General features: G+C 38.6%; 1 protein-coding gene across 7 annotated transcripts in view; it reads right to left on the bottom strand.

Moving 5' to 3' along the window:
• CDK14 (cyclin dependent kinase 14) overlaps positions 1-27324 on the bottom strand; it is a 722297-nt gene that overhangs the window by 48736 nt on the left and 646237 nt on the right. The window contains exons 15-16 of one of the 7 annotated variants that reach the window (XM_035698544.2): positions 4744-4756; positions 1571-4460 (exon numbers count right to left, since the gene is read on the bottom strand). The exons of 5 other annotated variants lie outside the window; for them this stretch is intronic. The gene's annotated coding sequence lies outside the window, so the exon portion shown is untranslated. Of the gene's footprint in view, positions 1-1570; positions 4461-4743; positions 4757-7782; positions 8092-27324 lie in introns of those variants that run through there. One more of the 7 variants, XM_025471428.2, reaches the window with a different exon arrangement.

Raw genomic sequence — 27324 nt, 5'->3', positions numbered from 1 at the left:
CCTGGGCTGTAGGCGGCGCTAAACCTCTATGCCACCGGGGCTGCCCGGTCTAAAGCTTCTTGATTCTTGAATCCCAACCTCTGTCTTTCTAGGAGAATGACCCCAATTAGATTGGTCTTTTCCGGAGGCTTCCCTTCCCATCCCCCATTAGCTCTGTAGTTGGTGAAGGGACAGAGCAGGGCCTCCTGGTCACTCACTTCTCACCAATGCAGATGCATCAATCCTCCACTGGATAAGAATATGGATTTATTTATAAATATTTGGTATTTCTTTCTAGTTTTACCATGTGCGGATAATGGTATTCAATCTGTAGGCCTTTTGTTATTACAAAAAGTCATCATTACCATCCACAAACTGGCAAGTGGTAGTAATGTTTCCCCCATTTAGTAATGTAGTTTTATTATTTACATGCTGGTCTTAGTTGCTATTCTCTGCATCTCCTGCATCACATTCTTCACACTCAGGCTACAGTACTTCTTACCTAAATTCAAGTGATATATTTACATATATGTTTCTTCTGTTGTCAGTTCCTTGAGTGCAGGAAAAATAGGTAACTAAGTTTTATTGGCCCAGCACATAGCACATAGTAGTTACTCAATAAACATTTGTTGACTGAATTGCAGATTAGTGGAAATAGGTAAATCTGTATCTAAAATAAATACAAGTTGTTTGAGGAAAATACTGGAAGCAACTTCCACATGACTTATACCTGGAGTATAACACCAGCACCAAAAATGATTAAAATCTCCATGAATGAAATTGTTGAAGGTAAAAAATAAGTCCTATCTCCAGTTAGCTTTGCCAGATGCCTGAGAGATGCATAAAAGTTAACCTGAAAATGTAATATAAGTCTTACATGTCCTACTAATTTCTTGTATCAGAAGACTGTTCCTATCTAGAGATTTAGTGATAAAATGGGTGGGAGGAGGAGAAGGAAAAAATAATTTTCACTCATTGTGTAAATTCTCAGATGGCAATTCCAATTGTTACTTTTCCCCCACTGTATTCTGAATTAAAGTTGCTATGTATCTGTGGAGACTGAAAGATCATACCATGATTCACAAAACATAACACTGTATGAATAAGTGATCTATATATGGCGAGCTATAATTTTTCTGCGGAACTTTGGAGAAGTTGTAACCACACGAGGAAAGTCTGATTGGTTAATGTAGCCAATCAAGCCACTGGTTGTGTTTCAGAATACCATAATCTTGAATACTCAGGCTTGGTTTTATATAATACATGGGTATAACTCCAACTGAGCCTGCATGCTCTAAGAGTTCCTTCATTTCATGTTGGCCTTAATTGCCATTTCTTTAGACTATTCACTTCTCTCTTTGAGCTCAATAGGCCATAACATTACATCATAACTGGGCAAAACGGAGACTCATCTTTCCATCCTAGGGACCATATAATGTAGACATTTAACTATTGTTGGATTTTGTCATCCATTTAAGCATGAACCTAGATTAAAGGGAGAATATGCAGGAAAAAAAGGGAATCATTCTTCATCTATGGGATAATGAACAAAAGTGTCCTTTGGGACCAAATGAAGAAGTACAAGAGGAAAGCCATTCCAAACTAGTTTTTATTTACATTGTAAAAGCATGGCAAACATTATTAAAATAGAATTGGTAAGAAATCAACCAGAGAAATAAAAATCAGGAAATAAAAAAGGTACAGTTTTAAATGGAATACCACCAGAACTCTAAAGTTAGGGGAAGTCAGTCCCCCCACTTTATATCATGTTCTCTTGGGCTTTTACAGTTAAAGACAATGTTTGGTGTGAATGAGAGCATGATGAAATCCATAGTTATCTGGATTTGAATAACAAGGAACCATTTTTAATAGGGCCATTCTGTATCAGGGATATGATGTGAAACAAATGGACACTGGCAATGAGGAGGCTCCCATTGGACGTGTAACTGTTAGCAAGTCAGATTCACTTTAGCACTGAGAATTTGAATTCTTTGTCCCACTGTATGACACAGCCTGAAGACCTGGTCGGGCAAGGAGAGGGTAAGGGCAGGGGCAGAGGCCAATGGACTCGTTTCCACAAGGGAACTCCAGTTTTAAGAATAAATTATGCCTGCTTTATGGGAACATACAATCCTCGGGACATTGCAGACATTAAATAGCAAATATTAGTAGTGACATCTCTGTCCTTTAGTGGAGAGTTTTTCCACATAAACAAAATTTAAAAAATACTTTATGCATTAATGAGGCAAATAATCAAGAAATATGAATCTTATGTTTATTATGCTGAAATCTATTTGGATTACTGTCCGGAAAGACATAGCTGCATCAAAATCTAAATTCTAATACTCTTTAAAGAGATACAATTAGATTATCTTTAAGTATACATAGAAACAAGAAGAGGGCTCATTTTATCAAGCAGAGGTCCTTCACTGATTCACTTGGACTTAGCATATTACCAGTAATTTTAACACACTTGAAAACAGTTTTCTTAATAGGATAAATACTATCCTTTGCATTCCTCTTCAGAACCTTTATTGACTTAGTAAACTACTTTTCATTTCATGTATGGAGGAAAGGCCAAATTTACTAGGCCATTTGACTTACCAAAAATTAAAACACACACCCACACAGCACATAAACATTAAGCTTTTCTAGGTTTTTATTCTTTTTTTAAAAGATTTTATTTATTTATTTGAGGGGGGAGGGGAGAGAGTGAGAGAAAGCATGAGGGGAATGGGGAGGGGCAGAGGGAGAGGGAGAAGCAGATTCCCCGCTGAGCAGGGAGCCCCATATGGTTCTCTATCCCAGGACTCTGGGATCATGACCTGAGCTGAAGGCAGATGCTTAACTGACTGAGCCACCCAGGTGCCCCAAGCATTTCTAGTTTTTTGATGAACATGTAAAATAAATCACCAATTCTCTGAAAAAGAATGTAAATATATTACAGTATTTCATTAAAGAGCAGTAAAAGTAAATGGATTGACTGACTACATTTCATTAGATAATTAGTCAATCTAATATATTTTGAATTAAAAGGAAACTTAGGAAGAGGTATTAGATTTAAATAAATGCTTCAGGGGCACCTGGGTGGCTCAGTTGGTTAAATAGCCAACTCTCGATTTTAGCTCAGGTCATGATTTCAGGGTCCTGGGATCGAGCCCCAGGTCAGACTCCCTACTCACTGGCTTAAGTATTCTCTCTCCCTCTTCCTCTGTCCCTCCTCCCGCTCTCTCTCTCTCTCAAATAAATAAATCTTTAAAACAAAACAAAACAAAATGCTTTAAACACAAAATGTCTTCCTGTAAACAAGCAGTAAGCAGGAGGCCTTCCATGTATGGCATTAAAAGGGTTAAGTGTGCCACTAAATGTCTTCTCCCATTTCCTCTCAACTGGAGAATGTTATAATTTTTTGGGTTTATGAATTGGCCAGGCCAGTCAGCATCCTGAACACAACTGACTCTATCTAGCTCTGTCCCTTACCTGCTGAGAAGAGACAATTCCCCTCACACTTGGAACCCTGAAGCCCTTTAAGCTGTCTGCTCCGTAACCGCAGCAGCTGGACCCTACACAATTCTTCATCTCCTGCCACTGGGCCTCACTAAATAAAAACTATGGTGCCTTGTTAGCCAACAACTGAGCGTGAAATCACTACATTGCAATCCCCTACTCTCTGAGTCAGTCAGTCCCCCCCTCCCCCCCATTATAGATCTGGATGCATCAGGTCAATAAAGAGAGGGGGAGAAAATGGAGCGGAATAAAATGAATGTATCAGGGGAACTGAAACACACCCACACGGCATACTGAATTCCATACAGTGAAATCAGTTAGTGCATTCGTATAAAGCAGTTTAGAGCTAGCTAACAAAACCGAGATATGTGCTATTTAATGTCATCATCATGCTTTGAACTTGCCCAGGACACAGAATGGGGAACAGTACGGAGACAGACACACGGCGAAGAGACCAGCTTTTGTCAGGTCTAAAACTGCTAACAGATTAGAGCGTGTCTGACAAGGCACTGAGATTGTAACATATGTTCTTTTTAAGGAGTATTAACATTTCATGCATTAGTTACATGCTAGCTGAGAGAGCTGGAACTACTAAAAACCCCAAGATGTCATTTGTAGTAATCAGAAGTCCTCTTCACTCAGGATCCCGCGTGGGCATCTGCTGGGGGATGCAGGACGCAAGGAAGGTGGCATGAGGGGAGGACAGCCAGAAAAGACGCAATGCAAAGAAACAGGCTGTAACACATGCTGGAGGTGGTGTGAACTTCTTTCTTGAAGAAGCTCCCAAGGGGGAAGGGCATGAGCAGAAGAGGGCTTCGGAAGAGGGAGGGGATATTTTGAAATAAAGCTCTTTTTAGCATTTCTTCCCACCTACATAACATCCCCTGTCCAGTACTCCTTCCGCAGTTGCAGGGCTATTCCTTCTGTATCCTGTAATGGTCCTTTCACTTATATTTCTTGAGATGGTTCTTTTTTTTTTTTTTTTTTTTTTTTTTTTTTTTTTTTTTTTTTTGAAATTTTTTTTATTTATTTATGATAGTCATTTTGTTTTTTGTTTTTTTTTTTAATTTTTATTTATTTGTGATAGTCACAGAGAGAGAGAGAGAATGAGGCAGAGACACAGGCAGAGGGAGAAGCAGGCTCCATGCACCGGGAGCCCGATGTGGGATTCGATCCTGGGTCTCCAGGATCGCGCCCTAGGCCAAAGGCAGGCGCCAAACCGCTGCGCCACCTAGGGATCCCGAGATGGTTCTTTTTCAGGAGGACAAAGCTGTTTTATGGTGGAAATCAAAGTATTGAATAAATATTACAATTGAGCTAGGACCACCAGTCCATCTAGAACACTCAAAAATCATTAGGCCTCTAATACAAGGCCCAGGCTCCCTAATTGTAAATTTTTACATACAGTGTGTCATGTTTTTAAAGAAAATTTCAATAACTTTCGCTGTTAGTCTTCAGGCCCCTTACATACAGCAGCTATATCTTGTCTCCACAATGCCTGGCAAACAGTAGAGACTGAATGAACATTTTTTGACTTGTACTGATACAAAGGGAATGGAAAACATAAAATAATACCTTTAAGCACGGAGTCCTGCCGGCAGCATTGTTTACACATCCCTCCTCCATGGTCCTACTGCACTCCTGGGTAGACCTGACCACAGTCCTCATTACTCAGGCGAGACTCGAGATTGCTGTTTGTCTTCCCCAGAAGACTGTGGTATCCCTAAGGGTGGGCACTAAGACTTCCCTGACTTTGTAGCCTAAACATCCAGAAGAGGGTGGTACTTAGGGGACGCTCCACTTTTCTACCCTAGGGCACCACAGCTAATTATTACCTGACCAACTTCATACCCACCAAAGGAGTTGCCATCTATCTTATTAAAAGGAGCTGGAAATGGAGAACTCCTATATCAGTAAAATGTGCACATCATTTTCTGATTTGCAAATTTTCACTTAAAATGAATTCTTATTTGTATCCAGTGGCTTAATTTTATTATTCATATGTTATTCAGTCTCCAGAGATAGTTACCGATCATGTGTGTATACATATACTGTACACGTGGATGGGTAGGTATAGAAAAAGACATAGATATAAAAACTTTAAACCTCGGTCCTTTCCCACTTAAAAAATTTTTTTTTAATTTATTTACCTGAGAGAGAAAGAGAAAGAGAACATGAGTTGGGGTGGGGGGAGGGGAAGAGGGAGAAGAAGCAGACTTCCTGCTGAGCAAGGAGCCTGACTCCTTCCTGAGACCTTGGGAGTGCAACCTGAGCCAAAGGCAGATGCTTAACCAACTAAGCCACCCAGGTGCCCCCCCCCACCCCCCTGTTTTCACATCTTGACTGATTTCCTGATGCTGATTTTAATGTTAAACATGCTCATTTTAAGGTTAGACATAATTCTAAACATAAATTAGAAGAATAAAAGCTGTAAAGTGTTATCATACTAAAAAAGAAATAATTTTACATACAGTGTTGTATGTATGTTGGTTGTTATCTTGGATTATTTATAGACCCATCCAGATTTTTTTTTTTTTTTTAATTTTTTTTTTTTTTTTATTTATGATAGTCACAGAGAGAGAGAGAGAGAGGCAGAGACACAGGCAGAGGGAGAAGCAGGCTCCAGGCACCGGGAGCCCGACGTGGGACTCGATCCCGGGTCTCCAGGATCACGCCCTGGGCCAAAGGCAGGCGCTAAACCGCTGCGCCACCCAGGGTTCCCCCATCCAGATTTTTATGGGGGAAAAAGAGCTGGGTTTAGATCCTGAGACACATAGTCCTACTTCATATATAACAAATTAGTAATATCTATGATATAGTGGAAGATATTTACAATATATGCAAACATAATCTGTTAGGGGAAAAGCAACATGATATATACACATATCTATATCTCTATCTCTATCTCTATCTATATCTATAGAGGGTGGCATGACTCTCCAATCATTTTGAGTGATCTGAGAAGGTAAATAAGTAGGGCACACAATATATTTAAATTTTAAAAACTCTTTGAAAAGGTCCCACATCAAAGATAGTTTGTAAAAATGGAGTTAACATGGGATTGGGCAAAGTGTTTTCTCATGGAGAGGAGTTGATTTAAGATGGGAAATAATGAGTAGAACCAACATTTTTCATCAGGAAAGTGTTACAAGTAACTAACAGCATTAGCTATATTTTCTTTTTAATATTAAAAATTATCTTGGAGAGAGAGAGAGTGAGCACACTCAAAGAAAGATAGATCTGTATATCCATCTGCCTCTTTCATGTGATAAAACCATGGGAAGACTGTGTGTGTGTGTGTGTGTGAGAGAGAGAGAGAGAGAGAGAGAGAGAGAGAGAGAGAGAAGAAAGAGACAAGAGGAGAGAGGAGCTGCTGAGCGGAGTACAGGAGGCCTGAAAGGTGATAAGCAGATGATGCTCTCACTTTTGTACTAAACTGGTGTATCTGTCTCACCTAAAACGGACAAGTTTGATTACTATGTTCTATGAGATATCTGATTAGAAAAGTCCAGTGAAACTGGGAGAATAACATATTCTAAGTATTATTTTTAAAAATGTAGAGGGGAAAAAAAAACCTCATTGGTGTGTGTGTGTGTGTTATCAAAGAAAAATGGAGGGTAGAAAAGAGGATAGAAAAATTGTTCAGCAAGGAAAAAACAGAAGTTGAGAGGAGCGACTGGAAAAATTTATAAAATTATAAAGGACGCAAGTGTGGGTATCCATTATGCTCATTTTCTGAACAGTAAAGCCAGGTAAACCCTTTTGAAGTTTAAAAGGCTCTTTTAGGGCACAGGATAGGAAGGGCTTAGGTTTATTCAACAGGTGGCTCTTCAAGAGAAAGTATCCAGGGAAAAATTAAAATAGCTTAAGAAGTTTGGGACACATGGGAGGCTAGATTCTTAACAGGTTAATAAAGGAAATGAGGAGCTTCTAGTAGCATCCCCAGCTTTTGAATTCCTCTCCCCTTCCTCCCACAGACAGAGGCAGGGTGGCAGGCCTGGTGAGCCCCTGATTCCATTCTCTCGATTAATGGCAGAAAATTGAGCATGGACTATGAATGTTGTATTAGTATTGCTGTTGTCAACCCTAGCCACTAATGACCCAATTTGGGGGGGAAAGGGAGCAGAGGGGAGAAGGTTCCAGTTAAACAACAGTACTGTCTGAAGATGTAAAAGATCTTTTCTGAGGTAATTAAAAAAATTTTTTTGGCGACTTTAAAGACCGGCTTTCTTATGTGCAGTGCGGCGTAGAACAGCTTGTAGGCTGCAGATCAATAAATTCCAGTTAACTTTCAAGTCATGTCGGCATGCAGCCCTGACTGGTTTATTAATTTAAATTTCAGCCTTCTAAAAAGGTATGTCTAAAGAAGTAAGGCACTACGCGGATTGTACTGAGACTGCTCCATCAGAACAGGTCTTTGCATAGATTGGTTATCCACATCAATAGGAAATCTTAAACCACGAAGAGAAGAGGTCACCCCTCCTTCGGTCTCATTCAGTTTGTGTCTTTCTTAGGAAAACCCTGAAAACGATTTCTTTGTTTTTAAGAGTACTTGATCTCTGAACAGCAAATACCTCTGGCTTTCCTCACGTGCACTTCAGCAACCTAGATAAGAAAGAATAAAAAAGGTGGAAACGGAAAGGAGAGAAACACAATTTCAAGGTTTCAGGAAGGTCTGCTATAGTCTCCCTTCTTTCTCTCTTCCTGCCACTATGTCCCTGGAACCCACTGAATTGGAAGGATAGAGCCTGGAAATGAAAAGTGAGGAACAGCTTATGCTTTTCCCTCAATCATCTCTCTCTAGCATGCTTTCTTACCTTTGATTCTTTACTTTGTTTGCTTTTGCTATACATTTTTAAAAAGCCCTCAAATATCTGTCAGTGGATGATACCTTTGGACTTGCTCCAGGCATCAGGACATTCTGCTCCAAAATGACTAGTATTTTAAGAAGTACAGACTAATTTTACTATTTGACTATGCCAAAGATCACTATGAGAGCACAGCTGTGGTTCAAATGGTGCCTCCTCAAACTAAATGGCCCCTGGATGATCTGTGTTCAACTTCTCCCTTAAGGTGACATAAAAAGAACAGGCTGCTTGAATCCATGAAAACTGGTCAGAGACAAAAACTGCACAGGAATCCTACTGCACCTACGAGGCTTTTATTCTGATAGAAATATTTATGAAATGGTAATACTATCTGAACTTGGCCCGTAATAATAGTATCTTAAGGATATGTTTGAAAAAACAAGTGCTTATGTGGAACTCTCAGATGTTTTCAAAAAGACCAATCGGGCCTTCATGAAATTTATATAGAATGTTATCATTTTACTAATAACTATGATATGTATTTTAAGAGCCAACTGGAACAATATGGAACTTAGGCCAAATTTTTGTGTTGAGAATTTTAGATTAAAGACAGATTTATACTTTTTATTTCTGACTGCATTCAGTTTTAATCAGGGTTCCTGGAGCTTCTCACTAACAGTGAAATTGTATTTAAATAGGGCCTTTAGGGCTTTCCGAGTTACAGATTAATTAACTCAATTTGGACAGGGTTTCGGGGGCAACCATAGCTTCTGCATCTCTAATTTTATCTCCAGAGGTAGTCAAAGTTCCTCTAGACACCAGCAACTAAATAATTGCATAGGCTTAGACAGATTATGATTGAAACATCTAAAGTAAAGCAGGCTTGTCAGAAGTCAGGCTATGACCAGGGTTGAACAATGAGACGAGGCGCTACTAGTTTACATTTCTAGCACTGAGCCGAACAGGGCTAGGAATGCAGCTGCACCATTTAGTGGGGCGTGGGGGAAGCAAACAAACAGCTTGTGTCTCAGTTTCCCCCTCTGCAGAATGAGGATGAGAACACCTAAGTCAAAAGGCAGCTGTGAGGACTAAGAGAGTGCTCAACATTAGTGCCTGGTACACAGTGAGCACAGGGTAAGTGAGATGTTGTCACGATTATTCTTATAAACCTGATTACTGTGTTTTCTTGTGCATAGCAGAATTCTCTAGAAATTAAAGGCAAAGAGAAAAAGGTTAAGGAAAAGAGTAGCACATGCTTGTTCAGACATTACAGTGAATGGTCTTTGGTCAGATTTTCTTTCCTGCTCTTTGCCAGGCACATGCACATACCCACTCTTGTATTGTGCTGTCCAGGTCATTATACTTCTTGTCAACTTCAAACACACCCTGGACTTTTTAGCCTTTCTGTGCCTTTAAATCCCCCTCTCTGGGAGCTTGCCCCAGACTATATATATCCCACCTTGTCTTCAAGCCTTAGCTACTGCTTTCTTTTCCATGAGACATTCCCTGACTCTGTGAGGACTGTCTCTGTTTTCTTTGCACTGTATTTACACTTATATAATTATAGTTTTTACATCTTACCTTGAGCTAGTAGTCATCTGTATCTTCTGTCATTTAATGCACTTACTTGACAGGAAGGGACCATTATTATAGACCGAATAGTTTATGTTCCTCAAAATTCATATGTTGGGGCCCTATAACTTCCAATGTGATGGTACTTGGGGCTGGGGCCTTTGGGAGGTAATTAGGTTGAGATGAATTCATGAGGGTGGGCTCCAATGATGGGATTAATATTCTTAGAGAGGAAGAGAGACCAGAGCTGTCCCTCTGCCTTTCTCTGCTATGTGAGGACATTGTGCAAGAGTGGCCACATATAAGCTAGGAAGAGAGCTTTACCAGGAACCAAATATGCCAGTACCCTGCTCTTGGACTTTCTAGCTTCTAAAACAGTGAGAAATAAATGCCTATTGTTTAAACCTACTCAGTCTATAGTATTTTGTTACAGTAGCCTGAATTGACTAATACAACTGTGTCATCAGATAGTTCACAGGTCTATATGTGATTTGTTGGCATTTAATAAATGTTTGCCAATTGTCTTCTGGTTCCCATTCACCTGGGCCACTTATTTCCATGAATATCTTTCTTCCTCAGAAACTCATTATTTTCTTTCCAGTTTCCTGCCAGTCCCTTGGCGACTACTTGCAAATATTTCACTTTGTGTACAACACTATACTAGATGTTGTGGAATAGATCAACTTTACCTCAAGAAGCTTTATGGTCCCCTTGGAAGTGGAAGGTCAACACATCTGACTAATTAATTACCAAATGGAAAAGATTCGAAGACAGGCCCAATAAAGGCCAAGGAGGTAACCTATGGGAGGGAAGTGTGCTACATTAATTTATATAAAGAAATACACTCTCATCGATTTTTATCTTCAACAAAAAGCTCCTTGGCTATTTCTACATTTGTCATTTAGGACAGAGATGTGGCTATAAGTGATGTTTCACTTGTCTTTTGCCTCTATCATAAGATAAACCACTGCAAAAGGTGAAGGTAAGAGACACCTGCTTCCTAACCTCAGTGGCAGGAGGACAGGCCAGAGTGGCAGGGATTGTGGGAAACTTCAGAGCACAGTCTCTAAAGAAAACAGTATTCAACCCTAGCTGATCACTGCAGTTAGAGAATGCTCAGAATGGCTCAATCTTCCTTTTCTTTTCAAAGAGATGCAGAAAAATGTGGATTTAAAATTTTTTAAAAATATATTTAATTTATTTATTTGACAGAGAGAGAACATAAGTAAGGGCAGTGGGAGTGGGAAAAGCAGGTTCCTCGCTGAGCAGGGAGCCCACTGTGGGGTTTAATCCCAAGACCCTGGGATCATGACCTGAGTCCAAGGCAGATGCTTAACTGAGCCACCCAGGCACCCCGAAAAATGTGCATTTTTATGTAGAATCTATGTAGTTGTAAATCCTGGCTCTTATTCTAAAGATTTAAAAACATTGTTTCAGGCAAAAGAATGTGTGTGGCCAGTGTCTGCTAAAGGCTTCCAGGTTACAGGCTCCACAGTGTTTTGGAAAATCGGAGCAAGACACTTGCAGTATGGCACTCTGCGTGGAGAAGAGGTCCTAGATCAGTTGGTGAGTGAGACGCATCTACGACTTATTTCTGCCTTTTCTCTGGCCTCCCCCTTTCTCTGTCGTCTGTGCCGACTGTTCTCCATAGTTCAGTATCACTGGTCTCATTTTTGAAGCTTTATGTTGACTTCATCAGAGGGCTATCATGCTGGAGACACCCGAATCGTTGGTTCTGCTTTTAATTGCTCACTCCCTATTGACACACCAACCTAAACTAAAGCACACTTCTCCTGGGCATGGCCACACAGCCTCATTGCCCCCACCAACTGGTTACCCCTTCAGAGTTCCTGCAGGCCACCAGGGGACGTACCTACTGGCCAATGCTCTGGTCTCACAATGTGGGAGGCAATTTTAGTTCTTCTCTTATTTAACTCCTCCCACTCCTACCACATGATTACATCATATTAATGATTCCTTTGGAATGATTTTCAAAAACCTCCTATTGAAGGCCATGAAACTGAAGTAATCTTTCTTAAAGACTGCTTCCACTTTATTATGCTCTTTGCTTCACTCAAGTAAATTCTTGCCATCTCCTGCGCACAACAGGTTTGGTTCTACTTTTGTCCTTTTTTACTGATGACAAAGAATAGTCTCTTGAATGTCTCACCAATCCCCTTTCTTCATTTTCTTTAAAACTCATGCCAAACTGAACTCCAATTTGTTCTTTCTTCTGTCATGATCATGTCTGATATTTTTTAAGGATTTTATGTATTTCCCTGAGAGATTAAGAGAGAAAGAGAGACAGAGAGAGTACAAGCAAGGGGGAAAAAGGCTGAGGGAGAGGGAGAAGCAGATTCCCCGCTGAGCAGGAAGTCTGATGGGGGGGGGGGGGGCCGGGGCTCCATTCCAGGACCCTGAGATCTTGACCTGAACCAAAGGCAGATGCTTAACCATCTGAGCCACCCAGTTGTCCCTGATTATATATGATTTGTACCAAGAAATATGTTACATTGTAAAGATTTCTAGTTTTTTAAAAAAAGATTTATTATTTGAAAGAGAGAGAGAGAGCGGGGTGGGGGAGGGGGAAGGAGACAGACTGTCTGCTCAGCGGAGAACCCTATGTGGGGAGCCCTATGCAGGGCTTGATCCCAGGACCCTGAGATCATGACCTGAGCTGAAATCAAGAGTTGGACACTTAACCATCTGAGCCACCCAGGTCCCCTGATTCTAGCTTTTTAAGCATTTTGTTTTAGGAAAATGGAAAAACAAACAAAAATAATTATCATAAAAGAGTTCAAGTAAATATATCTTGTTTATCACAGACTTCATGGAATTTGAGATTCATAATAGCTACCAAACACTTACTACAAACCAAGCAAGCCACTGTGCTAAATACTTCATCATCCCATTTAACCTCAACATGCTAAGATAGGCATCTTTTCCCATCCTAATTGACAGATGGGAAAAATTGAAGCTTAGGAGGTGAAGATCTAGCCCAGGTCATGGAGCTGATAAGTAGTGTAGTGAAGTCTCAAGGCCCAAGCTCCTGGGCCAAACCAAAGACCCTAAAACCCTACTCTACACAGCTTCCATGAGTTTAGAGAGCTGCCTGTACAGGGTGAAAGCTACTGCTAACAGGCTGATATTAATGCAATGAATGACTAACAAAATGTCCACTAAGATAAGGCCCAAAGAAAGTAAAAGTAAGCCCATAACTGTTTCACATTTTTTTTGCAAAAAACCTCAACATTCAATCCCAGCTTTCAGGACACAGTTTGTCACCTAGGTCCCCTCACTGAGGTCAAAGGTAGAAAAAGTGACTGCTAAACCTATTCTAACTTTCCAAAGGAAGTCAAATAAAATTCACTTTTAAGGAATGTCAGCTCATTTTCTTATTAATTAAAGAGACTGCTTCTCCCCTCAATCCTCAGTTCTCCAAGACCTTATTCAGGCATGTGGGGTGCCTGGCTCCTTCTTGTTCACATCACCAGTGCTCACATCTGCCTTTCGTCCCTCCCTCATGAATCAGACAGGAAAAGTGCAAGGAGAAGGACTCGTTGCTTTCCCCTTTTCTAATTGTAAGGCTGTTTAAAGTCTGTTCAGATTTAGTGTTGTCCTAGTTATATGCTAAGTCTCAGAGTTTTCTATGGAATTAGTAGGGAAACTGCATTTCAACTTCAGAAAAAAAAAAAAAAACACAAAAAAACCAAATGAGGGTTGGATAATTTCCCAAGCCCTTCCTAGAGCAGAAAAGCAAAAATAATGCCTGGTCCTGGCAGCTATTGTACTTACCTCTAAAAATCCCAAAAAGGGACCTGGGAAATCATTTATTCAAACTTTGGGCCACTGCATCCTTTGTTTAAAAGATATCTTAGGTGGAAACATAATGAATACAGCAGATTAAAGTGAAGCTACTTTGATGGGGACAGTGATGGACTTGGAGTCCTGCCCAATGTCATCCCCCTCCCTCTGCCTTCTAAAAGAAATCTCGAAGGGGAACTGAGGAGCAGCCACTGGGTTTCAAACTTGTTTTGTCACAACTCACTGTAAAAGCACATTTTATTAAGTGACTCAGTACAGGTGCACGTGAGCACACAAAACCACACACATAGCTGAGACAAAACTTCTATGAAACAATGCTCTTACTACACGTGTCTATCTGACACTCTCCTTTCTCATCTCGTCTTTTCCATTTAAGAAACACTATTTCCAGTCCACTAGATTACGATCACTGCACATTAAAGGAATTCAAAAATACTGCATTCAATGGTAATCCTAAAAATAATTCTATAGATGAGAAAATTTTGCTCATGCCTGCATTTCCTTGTCTTTAAGGAACAGATGAGGAAAAAGTTCAGTGAGAAGCGGTCAGCAGAGGCACTGCCATTTGGAAGTAGGGCTAATTCACTTGATCTAAGAAGGGCAGATTCCCTTGGTAGGGAGTTGGGAATGCTGACCTACAGTAAAGTCTGGTCTTTCTTCACATGGTATATCATGGGCCAAGTCCACAAAGGTTTCTGCCACATGGACCAGAAAAAAGCAGGGAAAATCAGAATATAGGAAAAAAAAAAAAAAAAAAAAAGGAGAAGAGACATGTCCGTGTTTGAGTCTCTGATTCTAGTTTATGCCCAAGGCTCAGTTTTATTTTTGTCCTTGATTCCATAAAACATCCTTTATCTTGTAATCTCTCATTTTATTAAAAAAAGGAAAAGGAGAGCAAAAGTCACGACGAAAGTTTGAAAATAAGTTGTCATTAATATACATAAAATCTACTCATGCTACGAAATTATCACCAACATAAGAAAAAGCCACCACTACCTTTAAAGAACACGGAAAATATTTATGGTGAATTTGAAGAAAGTGAAAGAGAATGCAAATGCGTATTTGCAGAAAGAATTCCCAATGTCTACTCCTTTTCTACCCTTAGGATTGTCGACTCCCGATGCCAATCCAGTGGCAGCCACAGAATTTAAAGGTTTTACTGAACTTTCTACACTCATTTAAAAGACCCATCTTAAATACCATTTATTTAAATGTGTGTCCCTTTACAGTTTTCATTTTAGCAAGAGGCTGTAAGAAATACACCTTTGGAAAAAAAAAAAAAAAAGCTAGCCATGGTAAACGTATAACAAGGAGGGCTTCAGACATATGTACTTCCACACCAAATCACAAAATGGGCTTTTATAAATTTCTTTCTACAAAAATAAATAAGAGAAAGTAATAAAAAAAGATAAAGCCTTCATACAGAATTGCAGCAATTATATCCCCACAGCTACACTATAACCCAAAACTTTGCAAAGGCTTTGATTATTGAACCATGGCTGAAGTGAATAATTTGCTTTTCACTAAGAAAACAAGCACATTCATTCTCACCACAATGGAGAGAGGCAGTTTTAATTAAACCTTATCAAAAGATGAATAAAGAATAAACTCAATACCCATTCCACAGGACTCTATTTTCATCTGTTTAGTTTAAGCTTGCCATGTTCGTGCAATAATTATCCACTGTCCAAGGAATGCTGGCGTTGTGTTAATGTTGGTAAAGATTTAATTAGCTCAATTATCTGGAGAGTATTGAAGTGAGGCTCAGCACAGTACAAATTTCTTCAGGCTTTATACATACCTCTGATCAAAATACATGAAACTGAAATCTAAGTGAACAAAAGACTCTCACTTCTACAATTCCACTATTGAAACAGTTCCATACTTCATAATTTTATTACTCCAACTGGAAAAAATAAAAAGAACCCTCAATATAAGTCTTTAGAAGTAGAACTCGTAAACGAAGGCTTATCTTGGTATGTGTGAGTGTGTGTAGGCACAGTGCATACAGCTAACTTCCTAATCTGTAAATATGTTCTTAGAAAGTTAATTAAATTTGTCTTTTAGATAAGTATTAGTACCAAAGTCCAGTCCTTTAAAAATTTTTTATCTTTTTACTGTAGCCTACATATATTACGTTTTTCCCAGAAAATGAAGCATTTAAAAAGCATTGAAAGCACAGTAACACAGACAACTGTTTCAATCTGTCAGACACCAGGGACAGACAGTAGGGTTCATTTCAGAAAACAGATTGGCCCCCAGCGGCCTGACCTTCCTGGTGGGAAAGAGAACACAGTGCTGTGCTTGACAAGCTCAGCAACAAAGAGGTATATTCAGGTCCCCCCAATTCAGACACGCTTCTCACAGGGAAAAATGCAAAGCAGGAGAAAGAAATGCACCACTTCTAGCAAAGCAGTTTCCTTAGTTCAGAGACCAGGATCTCAACAATAACAAAAAATAATGTATTTCGGAAAGTAGCAAGCACCATTTTCTCTACTCATTTATAACTTCAGAAAGCTCTAATCTGGCTTTTGCCAATGTCTTAGCTTCTAACCTCACCTGTGATCCAAACTCACTGGTATTACAACATCAGTGGAAACCTGAAAATATGATTATCCTGATAAAAGATTTCTTAATTACTTTACCAATGAAGAGGGCATAACTTTTCTCTCAGAAGCTGGTTCATGCAAATTTCAAAGTAAGCTTTTTTTCTTTTCCCCACGTTACAGGTTTTGCCTTTAAGCTTTTATTTTAAAACTCAGACGGACATTTCCTTGTCTTTTAGCCCCTCAGACAAACAGATTTTTCATTGTTTATTTTTAATTTGGAATTTGTATAGGGTCTTCTATGTAGGTCTCCAAAGGAGCCAAAAATCCAGGAAAAGTATCAACTGCAATAAAAAAATTTGATAAAGTATATTTTTAGTAAAAGAAGTCTTAAGCTAAATTAGTTGTGATGACTACATACTTTTTTCCTAACTTCTAAGGTCAAGTTTTATTGTATATGCTGCTTAATCAGCTATACCCCATGTTTAGTTTGCATTTTTTGAATTTTATATATATGTCCCACATTTTCTGAAGCATTAAACTTCACGTGAAAGATAAATTTAAAAGGCACTCACACTTGCTCATATTATCCTTATAAACAAGTACATTGTAATTTTTTTAACATGCAGATTCTGTGTTTTAGTACACGCTTTCCTAAACTGTAAGGATTATGGGCACTTAGGTTCAAACCAACCAGTACAGTTGAAACAACTCCTGATTTCTGACCCATAAATATCATGATGATTTATTACAGAAGCAGGTATTGCAGATACATGCTCCTCACTATAAATGTGTGGGCTACTAGAAAAACTTATGTTGAAGAACAGACCATCGCATATTACATAGTCCACCATAATTTATAAAGGTTTAACAATTGGACACACATCACAATCATAAGCACCCATTGCCAGATAAAAGGTAAGGTTAGCCAGGTGGTGAGAACACTTTCTGTTTAGTGGTCCAAATAATTTGCCTCAACTTTAGACTTAAACACTTCAATCTCAGAAAATTCTGTGAAGAAATAGGGCAAAAGTGATCCAAGGTAATAAAAAATTGTGTTTTTTATCTGCCACATTTTTTGAGCCGTCTTTTTTTTTGGGGGGGGGTATGTTAAGGACTTCTTTGAGCTGGCAAAGACAAGACACAAGTATGGGTTAGTTTTACCTTGTTTTCTAGCCTGCAAATACTTTTATGGAATGACTCACTCAGTGTGGCTCGAAAAGACATCCTTGGAACTTCAGAGTATTTTGTGCAAGAACAAAGGGTGCTTGGGTTCAGTTTGCAACAAGAGTCATTTTTACCACACCAATTCCCTTCTTTTGTGCTGGCAAAGAGGGATACTTTGAGCCTTTCGGGTTTAGAAGATCTTCAAACAGACAATAGTGTGCAAACAACCCTCAAGAACATAACTTTACTAGAACAACCTCAAGGCTGAGACCAAGGCTTTGAGAAAGGCCCCTTCAGATTTCCTTCTGCTCTCCACCCCCAACAAAGCCTGCCTGACAATACTGAAATCTCCTTCTTTCTTTGGATTAAACCCCCTTTGCAGGAAAAGTATGCAAATGCCATCCCTGGCTCCCTTGTCTGAGGCTACTCTCACCCAGCTATCTTTTCTCCCTCTGGCTTCCCCAGCAGACCATCACCTGCCTGACATGGAGACCCAGCTTACAATTCAAAGTCCTTCACAGATCTGACAGTCGCTCCCTGGGCCTGCCACGGCCTCTAAAAGGGGCTCATTTAGTCGTAATTAACTATTCCCTGCATCTTTCCTAAGGTATGGTAATTGTGCTAAAAGCCAACAAGTGAGGCATTCATTCTACTTCTCATTTAAATCTTTCCCCCCCTCAGCCGTCTCCCACCCTCTGCCTTCTTTCCACCTCACATGGCTGCCCCCCCCACACACATACACTTTTCTTTTTTTCACTCCTCCCAGGGAATATTTCAAGTCAGGAGATGGAATGAAGGTAGAAATTAGAAACTATAGGAAAACAGTTTAAAAAGCAGTGCTTACTGAATGGTGAAGTACTGCGTGGGAAGTCAAAAAGAAAGTGAAAAAGAATTAAAAATGAAACAAACTGTTTCACTGACACAAATATATAAATATGTATAAATATAAATACATATGTTTGTGGAGACACACGATACAAAAGTTCTACAAATGCATTTTTCTTCACCTATATAGTTTCTTCTCAAAATATATGTTCACCCTGCTTGAGAGATAAAAGGTACAAATAAAAGGTAATTATTTTGTCTCACCAGCTTTTCTTCTTTATCCTTAAGCTGTAGATAAGACAGATATAAGGTCAAGAAACTTGAATTTGACCTCTGCAAACATATTAGGTCCTCGCAAGTGGGCAGTGGACCAATGAAGACTGTATTATGTTCTTGCAGGCAGACCAACACTATCATGATTAGGAGAAGTCGTAGCAATGAGGTGAGGTGATAAATTATTTACTTTGGGGCAGCCCGGGTGGCTCAGTGGTTTAGCGCTGCCTTCAGCCCAGGGCGTGATCCTGGGGACCCGGGATCGAGTCCCACGTTGGGCTCCCTGCATGAAGCCTGCTTCTCCCTCTGCCTGTGTCTCTGCCTCTCATGAATAAATAAATAAAATCTTTTTTAAAAAATTATTTACTTCAAAGACTTCCCATTAGCCATGAGCTGTTGAACTAAATGGACTGAACTGGAAAACAGTCATGGCTTCCTTGCAATCTTTCAGGCTTTCAACACACAGAACAATGTTATGCAATTAGTCTCAGCATTAGGAAGGAGACAATGTTCCACTAAAAAAGACTCAAAAACAGTTATCTGGACCTTAATCATCTGGACACTGCTGTTACTAGTGTTAATTTACCAGCATTTCTTAGGAGTAACAGAGAATACTTTAAATTCTGAAATGCTCTATGGTTATACATGAGTTGATTTGGATTGGTATTTGACTCATCATATGCTACTATGTATAGAGGAAAGTCTGGTAATGAGAGAACGTCAAAGAGCACGGACCCATTCAAGATGGCTCTGAGGTTGGAATTATAGTGAGAACCTACCATGGCTATAAAACTGTAAATTAACTTTCTTAGTTATGCAATAAAATTTGTAAAATAATTTTTCTCTGCTAAAACAGAAATTTAATGTACCTGTTGTTTTTCCTTACACATAAATTTTATACACATATGCAGAACATTCTACTTTTTTCACATTATCCCATATATTTCTGCATGTTCATTACTTTTATGACTAGTTTTCAAGGCTGTATAATATTCCATCTAGTTTCATATACGTTAATCTACTCAGTAATTTCTTATAAAAATATTTAAGGGGTCCATTCTAAATAATTTATGTTTAATCTGTCTTACAGTAGTTGTTTTAACATTTTTTCTCTGTCATTGTCATCATGATCAAAAATGTTATTGATTTACTAAATCTTAGGTGATTTCAAGTAACTGGTTAGACTTTAAGATCTTCAAATATTTGGATTTAGGCAAAAAGTGGTAGGGAAACAACAGTTTACTCTTACAGGAACTCAAGTTCATGAGTATCAATTTGAATTTATTCACGAAAATAACTTTTGCATACCTACTGAGTGCTAATCGCATTACAAATAATACCATGAAGATACTAAATTCTTAACATTTCTTTAACTTTCAAAAATTGTTTTAATTTTTAATTGAAGTACAGTTGATAGTCAATATTAGATTAGTTTCAGATGTACAATACAGCAATTTCATATATATACATATATGTACATATATGTGTGTGTACATATATATATTATGAAATGCTCACCATGATAAGTATAATTACCATCTGTCACCATACAAAATTATCACAATACTAAAAAAAAAACAAGAAAACAACAACAACAACAAAAACTCTTAAATTTTTATCCCTGGAAAGCCAGTTATCTCACTTTTTAGTTTTTGCATTTTCCCTAAATTTCATATTGAAATTCTACATAGTCACAAAATTTAAATTAAGGGATTCATCATTCATTTCATAAAAAGATATATAAACAGAGAAGGCATACTTTCTCAACTAAAATAATTCACATATAACGTTCCAAATAACATGTTACATACATGTTGAAAAATTTATACTAAAGGGACCATACCTATAATAGATTCACAAAATTTTAGGGCTGAAGGATGAATAGGTTTTCAGTCAAAAAGAAAGGTAAACATTGGTATAGTTTCTAATATTCTAATATTATGTTAGGTATAACTGCAATTGGAATTTTATACATTTTCTTTACTTATTTTCCAGACATGATTTACCATGATAAGAAGTTCAAAGAAAAGAAAAAAAAAATACTACATCTTCTTTCAAGTCATTATACGATCCCTGAAGGATCTTCCTGGCTTTAAGATGTTTTGATTCTTCTGTGTCTGACCAGGAAGTCATATGCATTTCCCCATGGGCAATCACATTAAAATCCAAACTCTTGGGATGCCTGCGTGGGCTCAGTGGTTGAGCATTGGCCTTTGGCTCAGGTCACAATCCTGGGGTCCTGGGATTGAGTCCCGCATCAGGCTCCCTGCAGAGCCTACTTTTCCCTCTGCCTGTATCTCTGCCTCTCTCTCGGTGTCTCCCACAAATAAATAAAATCTTAAAAAAAAAAAAATCCAAACTCTTTAGCGCATCATTCCAGACCCTTTACAATCCAGCTTCAAATCCTAATTTTAGTTCTGTTCCTTGTCACTCCTATCCACGCTCTTTAGCTTTACCAGCCCATTTCCTGTGATGCTTCACTTTGTGACATGACTTTGCTCTTAGCATTTTCTCTGTGAGAAAACATCCTTCTCCTTCATGCCCATGGAAAATATCATTCTTCCTTTGGTTCACAATCTCTTCCTTTGTGAGACCTTTCCAAGCCCCTCTAGCGGAATTAATTTTGACCTCATCTGTCCCCCCACATAGCTTCATGCAACCTTCTACCATAGCCTTTATTATCCTGAAATGTAAATGTTCATATCTGTATTTCCAAATTGTGAGGGTCTTGAAGCTAGAAACTAGAATAGCACCTATATCATGGCTACTCAAAAAAGTATTTGCTAAAAGAACAAGATATTATGGTATGGTGGGTTAGCTGGATATTCACTAATTCAGTCAACATCAGTGGTTCAATGGTTGAGTATCTGCCTTTGGCTTAGGTAGTGATCCCAAGATCCGGGGATCATATTCTGCATCAGGCTCCCTGTAGGGAGCCTGCTTCTCCCTCTGCCTGTGTCTCTGTCTTTCTCTGTGTATCTCTCATGAATAAATAAATAAAATCTTAAAAAAAAATGTGAAACAAGGATAAAATGTAAACAAATTTCTGTATGCTGAGATTTAGAGGCTAGAGGGGAAGACAGACAAATCACAGGAGACTTCAGGACAGAGGGGCTGAAACTTTGGCTCTATTCCCAACACGTGTAAAACAGCTATACATTTGTTCATGTTCATGAAATACATTTCACACTCTGTCAGACCACGTTGCTAAAGTCTACCATTGACTGTGAGGCAGGGGATGGAACATCTCTGAATTCCTAACTCACACACTGTCCTCTCTCCACTTCTACCCATTTTCATTCTGAAGGTCTGAGCCGAGAGTAATTCTCCCCTCCCTCTCCTTATTCCAACATCAGGCAGTCCTGTCCTCAGTTCAGGAGCTCATTCTGAATACCACAGTGCTCAAGGGCAGCATGACCAGTGATAAGGCTTGTGCGCATCGTGTACCTCTTGATATGACGTGAGGAGAGCACTTCATTTGGGTAGTATGCTTCCTTGAAATCCATCACCATGAAACAATATCATTAGAGATATTCTAAAAAATTCCTGAATAGTACTCTACAAAGTATCAAGATCATGAAAAACAAGAGAATATTGAGAAAATATCACAGACTAGATAAGAGTAAGGAGACAAGATGATTAAATGCAATGTACTACTCTGGATATAAGCTCCTGGAACAGAAGGATAGAGAAGTATGAAAACAGGTGAACTACAAATACACTTGTAGTTAAATTACTAGCATGGTATCTACATTAATTTCTTAAGTTGATAAATGTACCATGGTTATAAAGGTTAATATTAGAAGTTGAAGTGAAGGGCATGGCTTTCTACACTGGCTTTACAATTCTCCTGTATATTTAAAAGTATTTCAAAATAAAGAGTTAAAAAAAAAAAAAACACAACCCTAATCTTACCACTACTCATGCTGAGTAGTTACTTTCAATTCTGAACCTCCAAATGCACCTGGATTTCTACAAATTACCCCATAGCAGTGGGCAGGGAAAGACCTGAGTTCATTCTCCTGAAGGAAGTTGAGTTTACACTGAGTTGGCTCTCCATGCTGTCCTGGCGGTCCTCATATACACAAGCTATGTGAAATGGCCTGATGCTTTAGTGTCATCTAGTCAGAGACTCTCCTGCAAGGTCAAAACTAATGTGTATAAAAAGGGGAGAGTTACAGCCCAAAAAACTAATATATAGAAAAATTCTTTTAAGAATTGGCCTATTAGGGGCAGCTGGGTGGCTCAGTGGGTTAAGCATCTGCCTTCAGCCCAGGTCATGATCTCAGCATCCTGGAAATGAGCCCCCGAGTCCAGTGGGAATTTCTGCTCGGCGAGGAGTCTGTTTCCTCCTTCTCCCTCTGCCCCTCTGTCCTGCTTATGCACTCTCTCTCTCAAATAAGTAATCTTTTTTTAAAAAATTGACCTACTAATCATCAAGGGCATAGTAAATGGCACTCTATTATAATTTTTAGATGGCATCTGTGTGAACATAAGAATGACTGGTCTCCATTGTAAATTGAAAAACTGAGACATTCAATTAGATGGTTAGAACTGGGATAACTTTATAAAGAAAAAAGACTGCACTGAATAGCAATTTATTCAAAGAGGGAAAAATATTACCAGCATAATTAACATGTTAGAGTTAATGAATGGCACTGCTGATACAGAGTAGTGGCTCTCACATTTTTTGTTTTTGTTGTTGTTGTTGTTGTACATTTTTTGGTATTTAAGGACATTTCATACTCTTAAAAATTATAGAGGACTCCCGAGCAGTGCCTGGGTGGCTCAATTGGCTAAGCGTCTGACTCTTGATTTTGGCCCAGGTCAGGATCTCAGGGTCCTGAGACAGAGCCTTGAATCAGGCTCCACACTCAGCTGGGAGGCTGTTTCTCTCCCTCTGCCTCTCCCCCCACTTGTGTATGTGCATACACTCTCTCTCTAGAATAAGTAAATAAGTCTAAAAAAATTATAGAGGACCCCCGAGGATCTTTTGTATATATGGACTATAGCCATTGATATTTACTATATTTGAAACTAAAATTGATCATTTAAAACATAAATTTATTAGTTCATTAAAAAACCCATTATGTTAACACTAAGTATTATTTTAATAAAAATAAATATATTCTCCAAACAGAATGGGGGGTGGCACTGCTTTACAATTATGCAAGTCCTTTTTTAAATGCCTAGCTGAATATAAAACAGCTGGATTCTCATATCTGCTTCTGTATTTAATCTGTCCTATGATAAACTGTTTTGGTTGAAGCAGCTGAAGAAAATGTGGCCTCTCACAGATACATGGTTGGAAAAGAAAAAAGTATTTTAATAGACCTTTCGTGGATATGTATTCTTTTATATTACAACAAAACTCAACAAGTGGTAATTTCTTTTTTTTAAAAAAGATTTTATTTATTTACTTGAGAGAGAGAGTGAGCCAGAGCATGAGTTGGGGGGAGAAGGAGAGGGAGGGGGAGAAGCAGAGTCCTCACTGAGCAGGGAGCCCGATAAGGGCTCAATTCCCTGAGATCATGACCTGAGCTGAAAGCAGGTGCTTAACCGACTGAGCTACCCAGGTGCTCCAAAAGTGGTAATTTCTCAAGGGTCAGTTGCACTGGGAAATCTGAAATGGTATCAATGAATTCTTTGTATTCTTTATTTTAATATCTATTGGTTTATTTCATATTTCCAGTGAATATTTTATCCATGCAGTGATTTTCTAAAATCATTCATTGGTCATTTGGAAAATATGATTCAGTGTGTTACAGGTTTTTCAAACATTGACACATTTCACTATATAATGTCAAAAAAATCACATTGGCTTATATCACCACCCATCTCACTTGAGAATTGTTTGGCAAACCATCAGGCTCACAGGGGCAAACAGGTTTATGATAGTTTCCCAAGATTCTAAATTTTCTATTGAAAGCTTTAATTTTATCATTGACAGCAAATGCTATCACTTGTTTTCCTGGAGTGACAGCCTCACTTTTTTTGTTCATTTTTGAGAAAATATCTGCCAGGAAGAAAATAGCTAGCAAACTTTGCAACTCAAAACACCTGCACCAGACTTTTTCCTTGAGACAACCCAGTGATTTGGTATATGGAGATGGCTTATACAAACTTCCCAGTGAGTCACACAGAATATTTAGCCATTTACTCAAAGGGAGAGGTTTAAGAAAATTAGTAATTTTTAGTTCTTCATGAAGGACATTATTCAATGAAATGGCCTTTAAAAAAATACCACTGGGGCAGCCCCAGTGGCTCAGCGGTTTAGCGCCGCCTTCAGCTCCCTGTGGGATCCTGAAGATGGGGGATCGAGTCCCATGTTAGGCTCCCTGCATGGAGTCTGCTTCTCCCTCTGCCTGTGTCTCTGCCTCTCTCTCTCTCTCTCTCTCTCTGTCTCTCATGAATAGATAAATAAAATCTTTAAAAACAAAAAATAAAAAATAAAAATAAAAAAACACTATTGTGTAGTGAGGTAAAACAAAACAAAACAAAACGCCAAAACAACAACAACAAAAATACCCCAAAACAAAAAACCCTCCACAAAAAAACAAAAACAAAAAATCCCACACCAAAAACTAGTGCCTAAGAATACAGTCCGGTGCCACTGCCTGGATTCATACTGAGGAACCAGGAGTCCTACTTATTGTTTTTGCACCACTACTAAAGATGTAAACATAGTGCAACAGGAAAAGGACATCTTAGTTTTATTATGAAAACAATTTTGATGCCTATGGAGCCTCTGGGGATCCCCAGGGTACACACACCACACATTGAGATCTGCTAATACAGAGGCTAGTTATAGGGATGCCACCATTTCTTTTCCTTGGAACCAAGAGATCTTATCTGAGGGGAACCCACAAATCTGAAAGTGAAACTTTTACCAAAAAGGTCAATCAATAAAGCTATGAAAATATTCAACAAAGGGAATGATTAATGTAAGAATGTCAATATGTATATCAAATACTATTTTAGTTAATAGATTGAGAATAATACGAGAGTAGAGATTCTTTTTTTTTTTTTTTTGAGATTTTATTCATTTATTCATGAGAGGCACAGAGAGAGGGGCAGAGACATAGTCAGAGGGAGAGGCAGGCTCCCTGCAGGGACTCTGGGATCATGACCTGAGCCAAAGGCAGATGCTCAAACACTGAGCCAGCCAGGCATCCCAAGAGTGGAGATTCTACCCAGACTGTGGAAGGCCAAGTGGAGGGCAGGGAATAGAGAAAAGGATGGCAGATAAGACCAGGCACACATGCAAACACCACCATTCATCTCTGGGTCTACATGGCCAGACATCTATAGCTTGCCCATCCTGAGAGGCTTAAGGGCATCTTAGTTAGAAAGCCAGTCCAAACCCTGGGAAATCCATTTGTGGGTGACCAGACTTAATTCTCTGTAAAAAAAAAAAAAATTTTTTTGACAATGCTTTCTCTCAGAATAGTTGATTTATTCATTTTTCTAATACATCTATCAGTTATTAACAAATTGAGTTACTGTGGCAGAATAAAAAAAACTTAACTTTAGATGAACCATTTCAAATAGTATTTCATATATTTTTTTCAAAGGCCAGCTTCTGGACCACACAATAAAACTCCCAAATGAGGGGATGAGTGGATTCACACTGATGTTTAAAGTTTTAGATTTGACAAAACTAATGCAGTATATCTTGACAGCTATATTCAGTAGCTTAATGCTAAGCCTTTTATGCTGAATACAGAACAGAATGAATTTTCCACTAGTGTTTTGACTAGGAGGTTTTAAGATTCCTAGTCACTTAAGACGGCAGTCTGAGGCTGCTTGATAAAACAAGCATTGGCTATTTCATAACTATCTCATAAAAGGTTTCAATATTTAAGGGAAAAGAGAAACTCAAGGCAAAGACATTCTGAAAATATATGTTTTAACCAAAATCTGAATGCTATGTAAACATCCTTTTGTAAACACCCAGAAAGACTTGCAGCTGTGGCATCTGTGACTTAAAATAACAAGATGAAGATCTCCAAGTAAAATATAAATGATATCATAAAAGTTTCTTATCAAAAGAAAATACATTTTCTGATGGAATTTATGTAGGGAAAGGCTTTACAGTGAAGCCCATTTAATCCATTGTAGAATACTGAAACCTTTAAATTTGGAGTTCAGTTTGAATACATGCGAGGCAATATTCTTTTCTGTTTTGCCACTGGATTCTCTTTTTTACAAACTGCAGATTAATTTTCCCTGTAAGGACATACCTTTTTGGTTTAGTTTTGTCTGTAACTATGGCTACTGTAAGTTGTTGACTTTCTGGCAAAATATCAAATTCCAGATGAACTGACAACTAGGCAGTAATGAAATTGGAGAGATTCCCCTTTAAAAAAATTAAAATTTTAACATTATACCAAAATATGATAGTCGTATTCTAAAATATACATACATACTTTCACATGGATTAGATCTACATCTCCCAAAGGGCAAATGCTCTCTTCTATAAATGAGATTGCAGGAGAATCGAGAACCCCGGTTTGATTTGTGCAGCCTAGCTAACCACTGAAGATAAACACCAGCCCTGTTATAATTCAGTATGCAACTGAGCTAGTCTTCCATGCCAGCAGAGGAAAAAAAAAAAAAAAGTCTTTTCTGAAGTTGCCCATCTCTATCCGTTTCTGTCGAATTGCCACAATTGCCCAGATAAAACATTTGAGAGTATGTCAGCTTTAATTAATGTAACATGACCTGATCATTTCCACAGTTAAGAATAAAGAAGTTTGCATTCTTCAAATCCAAAGCTCAACCTGGAGATTATGCTAAGTTGCTTCATTCATAGTCCATAC

This window comes from Canis lupus, chromosome 14, assembly GCF_003254725.2.
Source record: "Canis lupus dingo isolate Sandy chromosome 14, ASM325472v2, whole genome shotgun sequence".
Taxonomy (NCBI): Eukaryota; Metazoa; Chordata; class Mammalia; order Carnivora; family Canidae; genus Canis; species Canis lupus.
Note: the sequence above shows the minus strand (reverse complement) of the source record. Positions and strands in the feature narration are given on the sequence as shown.